General features: G+C 37.2%; 1 long non-coding RNA gene across 1 annotated transcript in view; it reads right to left on the reverse strand.

The window, feature by feature from the left end:
- The window catches only part of LOC309636913, a 30,835-nt gene that overhangs the window by 20,016 nt on the left and 987 nt on the right, over nucleotides 1–9,832 (reverse strand). The gene's annotated exons all lie outside the window — the stretch shown is intronic.

Below are 9,832 nucleotides of genomic sequence, written 5' to 3' on the forward strand. Positions count from 1 at the left end.
TAGATACATACCTAACTAAAAGGTATGTTCCCCAAAAGACATGTAGTAGGATATTCATAGGAGCGCTATGAATCTGACAAGAAATGGAAATGTCCCAAATGCCTATTAACAATAGGAAGGATAATATACTATAATGCCTTTACACAGTGGAATACTGTGTACAATGAGAATGAACGATCTACAACTACATGCAGCAAATGATAAATCTCACAAACATAACATTGAGCAAAAGAAGCGAGAAACCAGAGTACATATTGTGTGATTCCATTTATATTTAACACAAAAACAGGCAAAACTAATCCATGCTGTTTGAAACCTAAATAGTGTTTACCACTATTATGTTGTGATTGTTGTCTTAGGAGTGTTGTGATTGGAGGGGAACACAACAGGGTATTTTGAGGTTCTCATGGTGGTCTCTTAGTTTGGTTCTGGGTACATTGTTATGTTTGTTTGTGAAGATTTATTGAGCAATACATTTATGATATGTGCAGAGGTGTCCCTAGCATGTTTGTTTGTTTGTTTGTTTGTTTTAATTTTTTATTTATTTATATTTTATTTTTGGCTGTGTGGGGTCTTCGTTTCTGTGCGAGGGCTTTCTCTAGTTGCGGCAAGTGGGGGCCACTCTTCATCACGGTGCGCGGGCCTCTCACTGTCGCGGTCTCTCTTGTTGCGGAGCACAAGCTCCAGACGCGCAGGCTCAGTAGTTGTGGCTCACGGGCCTAGTTGCTCCGCGGCATGTGGGATCTTCCCAGACCAGGGCTCGAACCCGTGTCCCCTGCATTGGCAGGCAGATTCTTAACCACTGCGCCACCAGGGAAGCCCAGCATGTTTGTTTTTAAACACCTACTCACCTACATGACAAAATAATTTTCAATGATAGTCATGAAATAAAACTAAAATAATAGTGGCCATAAAAGAAATGTAGATAGTGAAATCTTTCTTTACTTAAATTTTATATACATGTATATACCTATGCACACACACATATATATGTTTTTAAATAATTAACAATCTAAAAAAAGAAAATTTGATTTTAAATATATTGTTCATATTCAAGAAAATATATTACGTATGAAGTAAAATTTACACTTACCATACAAAAATATTACATCTTACAGTTTCATCTCTGTTTCACTGTTTTATATTTTGAACACAAATAAAAACTTCAAGTACTCACATAGACTGATAGAACTGAAGTAATTCAAGTTCTATTTCTTTGTTTTTACAACCACTGTACTACCAGTCATTTATTTTAAACCTCCTATGTAAATGCAAAAGTCTGCAGAACCATAATCTGTGCTGAAAGCCAGCTCAAAAGGTTTCAGGCCTTTAAGATGTACTCTTGAAATGTATACATGTAACTGAGCCCACAGTTGTCAGGGCCTAACTGTACAACTGGGTGTCCTCCAAATTAACTTCTTTATAAAATACAATGCTTACTAAAGGATGGGAAATAAAACGGTGCTGATTTGACTCGTGTGTGTGCGTGTGTGTGTGTGAGTGTGCGTGTATAATGTATATATAGTTCTCTACATATTATATATGTGTATATATATATATAGTTACTTCTAAATATGTCAGTGATCAAATAGTCCTCCCTGAAAAAAATCTTTTCATGGTTAAGTTTTAAGCATTTGGTGCAGTTACTATTGAATTTTTTAATGAATATATTTATATTGATATTATATAATTATATAATATCATTATATTATGTTATATATAATAATATTTTAGAGAGATATATATCTTTTTAAATGATCCACAGACAAAGCACCTCATTATTGTGCCCTTTTCTGTATGCATATTATGTTTCAATAAAAAGGTAAAAAGAAGCAGAAAGAATATCTGGGGCAGCTCACAGAAGTGTTGGGCAAACTGACTAACAGGCTTGAGGCTATTTTTGAAACAACGCCCCAGACCACGTGGCCCACCTGGCCTAACAGAACCATTTCTGCAGCTGCTGCTGCCCCAGGGAACATAAGAGGAAGCCACCGCTGCCAGTGCTGCCCCTGAAAGCCAGAGACCTCCACCACCACCTTTGCCCAGCAAACAGATATGCATGGAGCTTTCTTCTTCAATTGCCATATATTAGTTTCAAGCGGGTCTATCTCACCGATGGAGCCTAAGGTCAAATTTGGAGGAATTTGTCTTCTGGATTCCCCCTCAAGGGATATGGGAATTAGAAGGCAGGAAATCATAACAAGTATGTCCAAAAAGTGATAGGTAGCCAAAAAATATGAGAAAGTCCACTACAGCATACTTCTTTAGCTGTTCAACATTAATATGTCATTATTTTAAACTTAGTAACAACACATGAACAATCACAATAAAATTCTCCTGTTGATCATAGTGCAAATGTCCCTGATGCAAATAAGAACACTCTCTCTCTGTCCCAAAGGGAGACAATCTAAAAAAAAAGTCTCATCCAAGTACTGTACCCAGTTGAATCTTAGCTCTCTGGATGATGTGCAGGTCCAGATATGACACCTCAGGGTCCCCTGACCTTAACACTAAAAGATAAGATAACTGCCCCCTATGTATTGAATACACAATAGAAAAGGAGCAGGAATGCAGTAGTAACTTCAGTTCAGGAAAGAGAATAGGAAACATTGCAGCCATAGGAAATATCAAACCCTGTATTCTGGCAGTGAGAAGGAGGACTCCGTGCCTTGGTGGTGGTATAAGATCTGGTTCTGCCCTCTGGAGGAATTCTCCTGGCCCATTATTATCCATGGCCTCGTGGATAATAGGCCATGGATAAGGGCTTTAGAAAGGATGCCCTTCCTGGGGACCTCACAGGACCCTCTCAGTCTACTTCTAATAGGTGTGAGTTTAGGAACCTGAGGTGGCTTAAGGGGTTGAAGAATTATAGGCTGTTGCTAGACAAGTCTGGAATTTCTTTGACAACATACTGTTGTGAGACAATTTTCCTTGAGTTTCTTGTCTCTCTAATATCTTATATGCAGAGGCACTGATCACCCTTTGTCTCAGACTATCTTTTCAAGGGTGTTTGTGTAGAAAACAGCCTTGGAAGATAGAGATAGTGTTTCCCTCCAGAACAAAGGGCAAACATGCTTACAGTCCATTATAAACTATTTGGGATCCCTAAGCTCAGGGTTACTTTCCTGTAACGTGCACATCTGACACACATCTGGGCCCATCCACCCCATCTTTTGAGACTTTGCTGAAAGTGGCAAGGAGTAACCAGAATATGTCTACATGGATTATATCTACTCTTTCCCCCAACAACGACATAAAATATCATGGTTTATGTCCCAAGAAATAAAAGAAGACAGTTTTCCATGGAGAATGTTTTGACATCATTTAACAAGGTTCATGCTGTTTCTAAGCCTGAAAAATCTGGGTCCTCATTGTCAAATCCTTACTTCTTTCTGTAAGTCAATACCATACTTTAGGTTCTCTTGTTGGAAGCACTCTACTTCTGGTACCAAATCTGCTTGGTTAAATTGGCTCCAAGTAACAAAATAACACTGATGTATAGTGGCTTAGACAAATAAGGTGTGAATTTTCCCCACAAAGCTAGAAATCTAGAGTTCCCCAGGGCTGAAAGGGTGGTTCCATAGTGAACCAGGACCCAGGTTCCTTCTAGCTTTCTACTCCAGCCCTTTAGCAAGTGAAATTCATCCTCAGCTTGCTACCTTGTGGTTGCAAAGTGGCTGCTCCACCTCCAGCTTCATGTCTACAACCAAGGTAGCAAGAAGGGGAAAGGCAGAAGTTAAGTATGCTTCCATTCAAAGAACTTTGGAAAAAGCCCATGTATCAACTTTCCTGTCATTTTATCAGCCCAAAGATATCACATCCTCACCCCCAGCTGCAAAAGAGGCTGGGAAACACAATTCTTTAGGTAGGCATGATGCCATACTGAACAAAAGAAGGGTTCTGCTAGTACAGTAAAAAGAGAAAACATGTATTGGATACGTTACTAGCAATGTCTGCCACAGCAATTAATTTTTTAAACATTTAAGTGCTATATAGGACAAATAAATATACCTTTAAGCTGTATCTGTGCTGCAGATTCTCTGAGTACAATCTCAGAGAATTCATGGCCAGATAGTGAAAGTGAAGGTAAGAGAACATATAGGAGACAACTTCAACAGTCCAGACAAGAAATGATGAGGGTCTGAATCAAAAAGCTAATCAAAAGGGCAGAAAAGTTGTTCAGAGTTGGGGGAAAATAGTGCCTCCCTATTTCTGACGTTTCCTTCCAGGTGAAGAGAGCTCTACAGAGTGTCCATTTTGACACTTGTGGTTTCTCCATACCTTTACCTCCCTCTGCCCAATGGGCAGGTGAGTGATTTCTCTGATCAGTACCTGTGGGAAGAATAACTAGGAGCATTTCAGGTTCACCATTTTGCACTAGGGAGTGGACCCGCCCCCCCCCCGCCGTGGAGAGCAGCCTTGCGCTGGAAACTGGAGGTTTCTTTCCCTACTGGCCTTGTGTAGTGGGGAACCAGTCCATCACTGCCTTTTCTCCTCTTGACCACAGACAGCATGAGTTCTATCCTCCTCCACTGTGTAAGTCTTACCATATCGGAGGCCTTCCTATCCAGGAGGCTAGGTGGATAAATCTTCCACATTCTGGAGTTGAGGTTTACCCAGCATATTTAGTTAACAGGTCAAAAGCCACACCATATGCTCTATCTCTATCAACAATGAAGATGCTGCTTCTTCCCCCATCTGCCTCTCCTGTATATTATTTATTTCTTTTTAAAAACAGCTCTGTTGGTATAATTCACGTACTATACACTTCACCCATTTAAAATCTACAATTCATTCATTTTTAGTATATTCACAGAGTTGTGCAACCAGCACCACAATCAATTTGGGAACATTTTCATCACTCCCTAAAGAAACCTCTTACCCTTTAGTTATCGTTCCCCCTTCTTCCCCTTCAACCCCTTCCCCTCCCAGCACACCACCAATAGAATCATACAATATGTGTTGCTCTGGCCTCTTTCACTTAGCATAATATTTTCAAGATTCTTTCATGTTGTAGCATGTATCAGTCCTCCATTCCTTTTTATTGCCAAATAATATTCCATTGTATAAATATACCACATTTTGTTTATCCATTCATCAGTTGATGGACATTTGAGTAATATGAATGTTTTTTGCTATTATGAATAGTGCTGCTATGAACACTTGTGTATATGTTTTTGCATGGACATATATTTTCAATTCTCTTGTATATATGCCTAGGAGTGGAAATTCTGCATCATATGATAACTCTATGTTTAGCCTTTTAAGAAACTGTAGACTGTTTTCCAAAGTGGCTGTACCACTTTACATTCCATCATCAGTGTATGAGCATTCCAAATTCTCTACATCCTCATCAACACTTGTTATTGTCTATCTTTTTTATTGTAGCCATTCTAGTGGGTGTGAAAGGGTATCTCGTTTTGGTTTCGATTTGCATTTCCCCAATAGCTAATGAATGCTCTTCTTCTGACCTGGATGATAGTTACATGTATATGTTCACTGTGATAATTCATCAAAGTATACAGTTATGATTGGTGCATTTTTCTGAACATGTTACACTTCAATAAAAAGTTTATTTTGAAAGCACATATTCCACATCAGGTAAAGACTTCTTATATTCTGTTTTTAAAATGAAATCATTACCAAGCAACAAAAAAGGAGACAAGAGCAGCTGCTTTCAAGTGAGACAGACCTGGATAGGAATCCATGCTGATTGATGCTCTGTGTCTCAGGCTGGCAAAGCTGCCTAACTCCTCTGAGCCTCTGTTGCTTCATCTTTCAATAAAATTTAAAAAATAATAATACCTCACAGGATTGTGGTTAGTGCAGCTCATATAGGAGATAAAAATCATGTTTTTTCCAAAAATGTAAAAATTATTAGCTCATAAAACTACTATTGCATTCACATGGTTTGCAGTTGATACGCCTCTTGACTAGCGCAGTAAGATTTTCCCTCTGGTATAGACATGTCTTTCTGAAATCATTTTAAAAACATAAATGATGAATGTGTCTTCTTTGGATTCAACAGATTTATGAATGTTTCAATAATCGGCTATGTCATGTGAAGAAGTTAACCTTACGAATTTGGGGAAGTTAATTGGGAAGATTAATGTTTTCTAATGGTCAAAGTGTTTGAGATTTAAAGCACTGTATTAGTTCCACTGCTGAATCTACAGCTCAGGTGCAATATATTTCAGTAAGCCACCAATTAACTGGGTTAAACATTAGTTGTTTCACCTGCAAAGTCACTATAATCATATGTTGTATCAGTAGTATAAAATTTAATTATTAGTTATAAATCTCTGAGACCCTAAGATGATGGTTGCTTTGTAAATTCAGTGTTATACCACAACAGCACTAAGAGAGATTCCAAGATTCCCACCATAAACACACATTACAAAAAGTTGTTAACTTACACTTACATAAACTTTTTATTTACAAAATTATGACTTTAGATTTCAAACTTTTCTCTCTGTGCCAATCAGGATTAGATTCAGTTGTATATGAGAGAAATCCTATATAATGGTAGATTAAATGAGATGGGGTTTTTTTTTTCTTATGTAAAACAAGTCTAGAGGCAGGCAGTCATGGGCTGTTACTGCATCTTCCTGATGTCATCAGGGATATAGGCTCTTCCATCTTTCCTTTCCATTATCTTGGCCTCTACCTTTAAGGCCACATCTTGGTTTTAGTTTGGTTACTGCAACTCCCACCATCAAGTACATGTGTTCTTAGGCAGCAAGAAGGAGAAAGAGAAAAGGACAAAAGAGGCTGGGTCTGCTCCTTTTATAGAGCTTTCCCAGAAGCTCCTCCCAATATTTCCATTTACATCTCATTGGCTACCCCAGCCATAATAAGGCTGATAAATTTAGTTGCATGGAAGGGTTCATTGCCACATCTACACTACAGGGAGGACTTGCTACTAAGGAATAAGAGGACGGATAGCAGGCTGACAAGTAGCAGTCTGTGCCACACTTTTTTCCCCCACTCTTTTCCATGTCTTTCTAGAATGTTGTAATCATCTATTTTTCATTCAAAATTAAAAGTTAAAGCAATGATGGATATCATTGCTTTATATCTGACATATCAAATATACGTCAATTTAGTTAGTTAACTTTTATGATATCATTCACTAATAAACAAATATTTATTACTCCTTCTTTGTATCAGCCACTTCCATAAGCAAAGGAATGAAATAATGAACACATTCCCGCCTTCTCAAAGCTCCCAGGATATTGATTCAGTAAAAGGACGATGATTAAGTATTATAAATAATGCCCATTTCGAATGGGTTACCCTTTAAAATATAGCATTATTATTTAGGTAATCAACTACATGTACTATTTTAGTAGAAAAATATACTTTTATTTATCAGATGAATAATTCTATAGTTTTGAGATACTTGATATATACTTGAAGACAAATTTTGGATATCAATATCATGCAACACATTCTTCTTGCAAAAAACTGTAGTTTTTGTCCAATGATAAAATTTCGGGTGAATATATTAATATGGTCCTTTCACATAAGATAATTAAAAATATAGCTAAATCCAGGTTTTCCAGAATTTTTAATCAGAAAGAACAAGGAGATATTACTAGAGGGAAAGCAGACAAAATAAACAGTAAAGAAAAACAATAAATATTTGGTTGTATTTTTCAGGTTAAACAAATCAGCTAGAGAATATTGTCTTTTAGAAGACAGGGGACCTGTTCAACATCTTGGTACTAATTCATTTTTTGAAAGTGCCTAGATATGTTTTTAAGAAACTCTAAGAATATGATACAATAATAACAGGTTGCTATTGTGGCAGTATAAATGACAACTCTTATTTTATTGCCTTTAACACACCAGTTGACCTGTATTTTATTTCGGGCACAGGATCAAGTTGAAATTGGCTAGCTCAAATTTCAACTGGCTCCAGATTTCTTCAACTGGCTCCAAACTTTTTTATCTGAAACATTTGGAACATATGGAACATGCCATATATAGAAGAATAGACAATATTTCTTGTACCACTTGTCTAAGTTAAGGGAGATTTGCCTCCTTTAAAAAGGAAAAAAAAAGTCCACAGAACACTTATTTTGTTTAACAAAATAGAGCTAAAATTTTTTGATTCATTTAAAAACCAATTAGATCTGAGATATTATTTTTAAATGAATATTAGTCCCCCTCATCCAGGCAACGACAATCTATAGTGCTGCCACTTAAGATTAGTTTGCATTTTCTAGAGATTTATATAAGTGGAATCATACAGTATGTCTGGCTTCTTTCACACAACAAATTATTTTGATTCATCCATATTGTTACATGTATCAATAGTTCATCCTTTTTTTATTGCACAGCAGTATTCCATTACGTGAATATATAACAATTTGTTTATCTATTCACCTGTGGGGTGTTTTTTTGTTTTGGCTGGGCTGCGCAGCTTGCAGGATCTCAGTTCCCCGACCAGGGGACCAGGGATTGAACCCAGGGCCACTGTAATGAAAGACTGGAATCCTAACCACTAGGCCACCAGGGAATTCCCTTCTTATTGAGTTTTGAAAGTGCTTTATATATTCTGGATACAAGTCCATACCAGATGTGTAATTTGCCAATGTTTTCTCCTAGTCTGTGGCTTGTCTTTTCATTCTCGTAAGTGTCTTTCAGAGAGCAGAAGTTCTTAATTTTGATGAAGTACAATTTGCCAATTTCTTTTCATTCATGGATCATGTCCTTCAGAGATGTATCTAAAAAATCTTTGGTCACAAACCCAAGGTCACAAAAATTTTCTTCCGTGTTTTCTCCTAAAAGTTTAATTAACAGTTTTAGATTTTATATTTAGGTCTAAGATTCATTTTAAGTTCATTTTTCCATGTGGTAAAAGTATGGATTCAGTTTCATTTTTCTCAAATATGAATATACAATTGTTCCAGCACCATTCGTTTAAAAGATTAAACTGCCTTTGTATCTTAGGCAAAAATCAACTGACCATGTGTAAGTCTATTTCTGAGCTCTCTTTTCTCTTCCTTTGATCTAATTGTCTACCTTGATGTCAATATCACACTATCTTGATTACTATTACCATTTTGCATTCCTACCAGCAATTTATCAGAGTTCCAGTTGCTCCACATCCTTATTAGGACTTGGTATTGTTTTTTTTAAATTAGCTTTTGTGGTATGTGTGTAGTGGTATCTTATCATGTTTTTGATTTGCATTAAAACTGGGTTGTTCTTTTTCTTACTATTGAGTTTCCCATCTTTTTTTTTTAAACTTAATTTTCCCTAATTTCCTAAACAATACCCATCTTGGGTGCGTATCAAGGCCTCCATGTTGTTTTTCTTGCTTTTTCAAATAAGAAGCAAGCTTGCAATTACTGCAAGTAGATAGTCTGCCCCAGAATGTTAGAAGGCATTGGCTTGAATTCAGGCCAAACTTTGGAGTCCCCTTGAGTTCCTCTTTCTCTCACACCCCTTACCTGACCTGTCAGTAAATCTTATCAGTTTTACCATCGAGAATTCAATCAATTTCTCACCACCACTCCACCACCTTCTTTTGCTCTATCTCTGTAATAGCTTTCTAACCAGTTTCCCTACTTGGGCCCTTGCTCAACTTATATCATCTTGCAACACACCTGCCAGAGTGATCCTTTACAAAAAAAGTTGTTTGACCTCCTCACTCCTCTGTTCAAAACCTGTTAGAGGCTTGTTAAAGTCAAAACCAAATTTTTTATTATAGCCTACAAGACCATGATCTGGCCATGGCTATCTCATCTCCTATCCCTCTCCTCCTCAAATCCAGCCCACAGGCTTCCTTGCACCTGCTTCAAGTCCTTTCCTTGCTGTCTTC

The sequence above is a fragment of the Balaenoptera physalus genome, assembly GCF_965194825.1.
Source record: "Balaenoptera physalus genome assembly, chromosome: 10".
NCBI classification, from domain to species: Eukaryota; Metazoa; Chordata; class Mammalia; order Artiodactyla; family Balaenopteridae; genus Balaenoptera; species Balaenoptera physalus.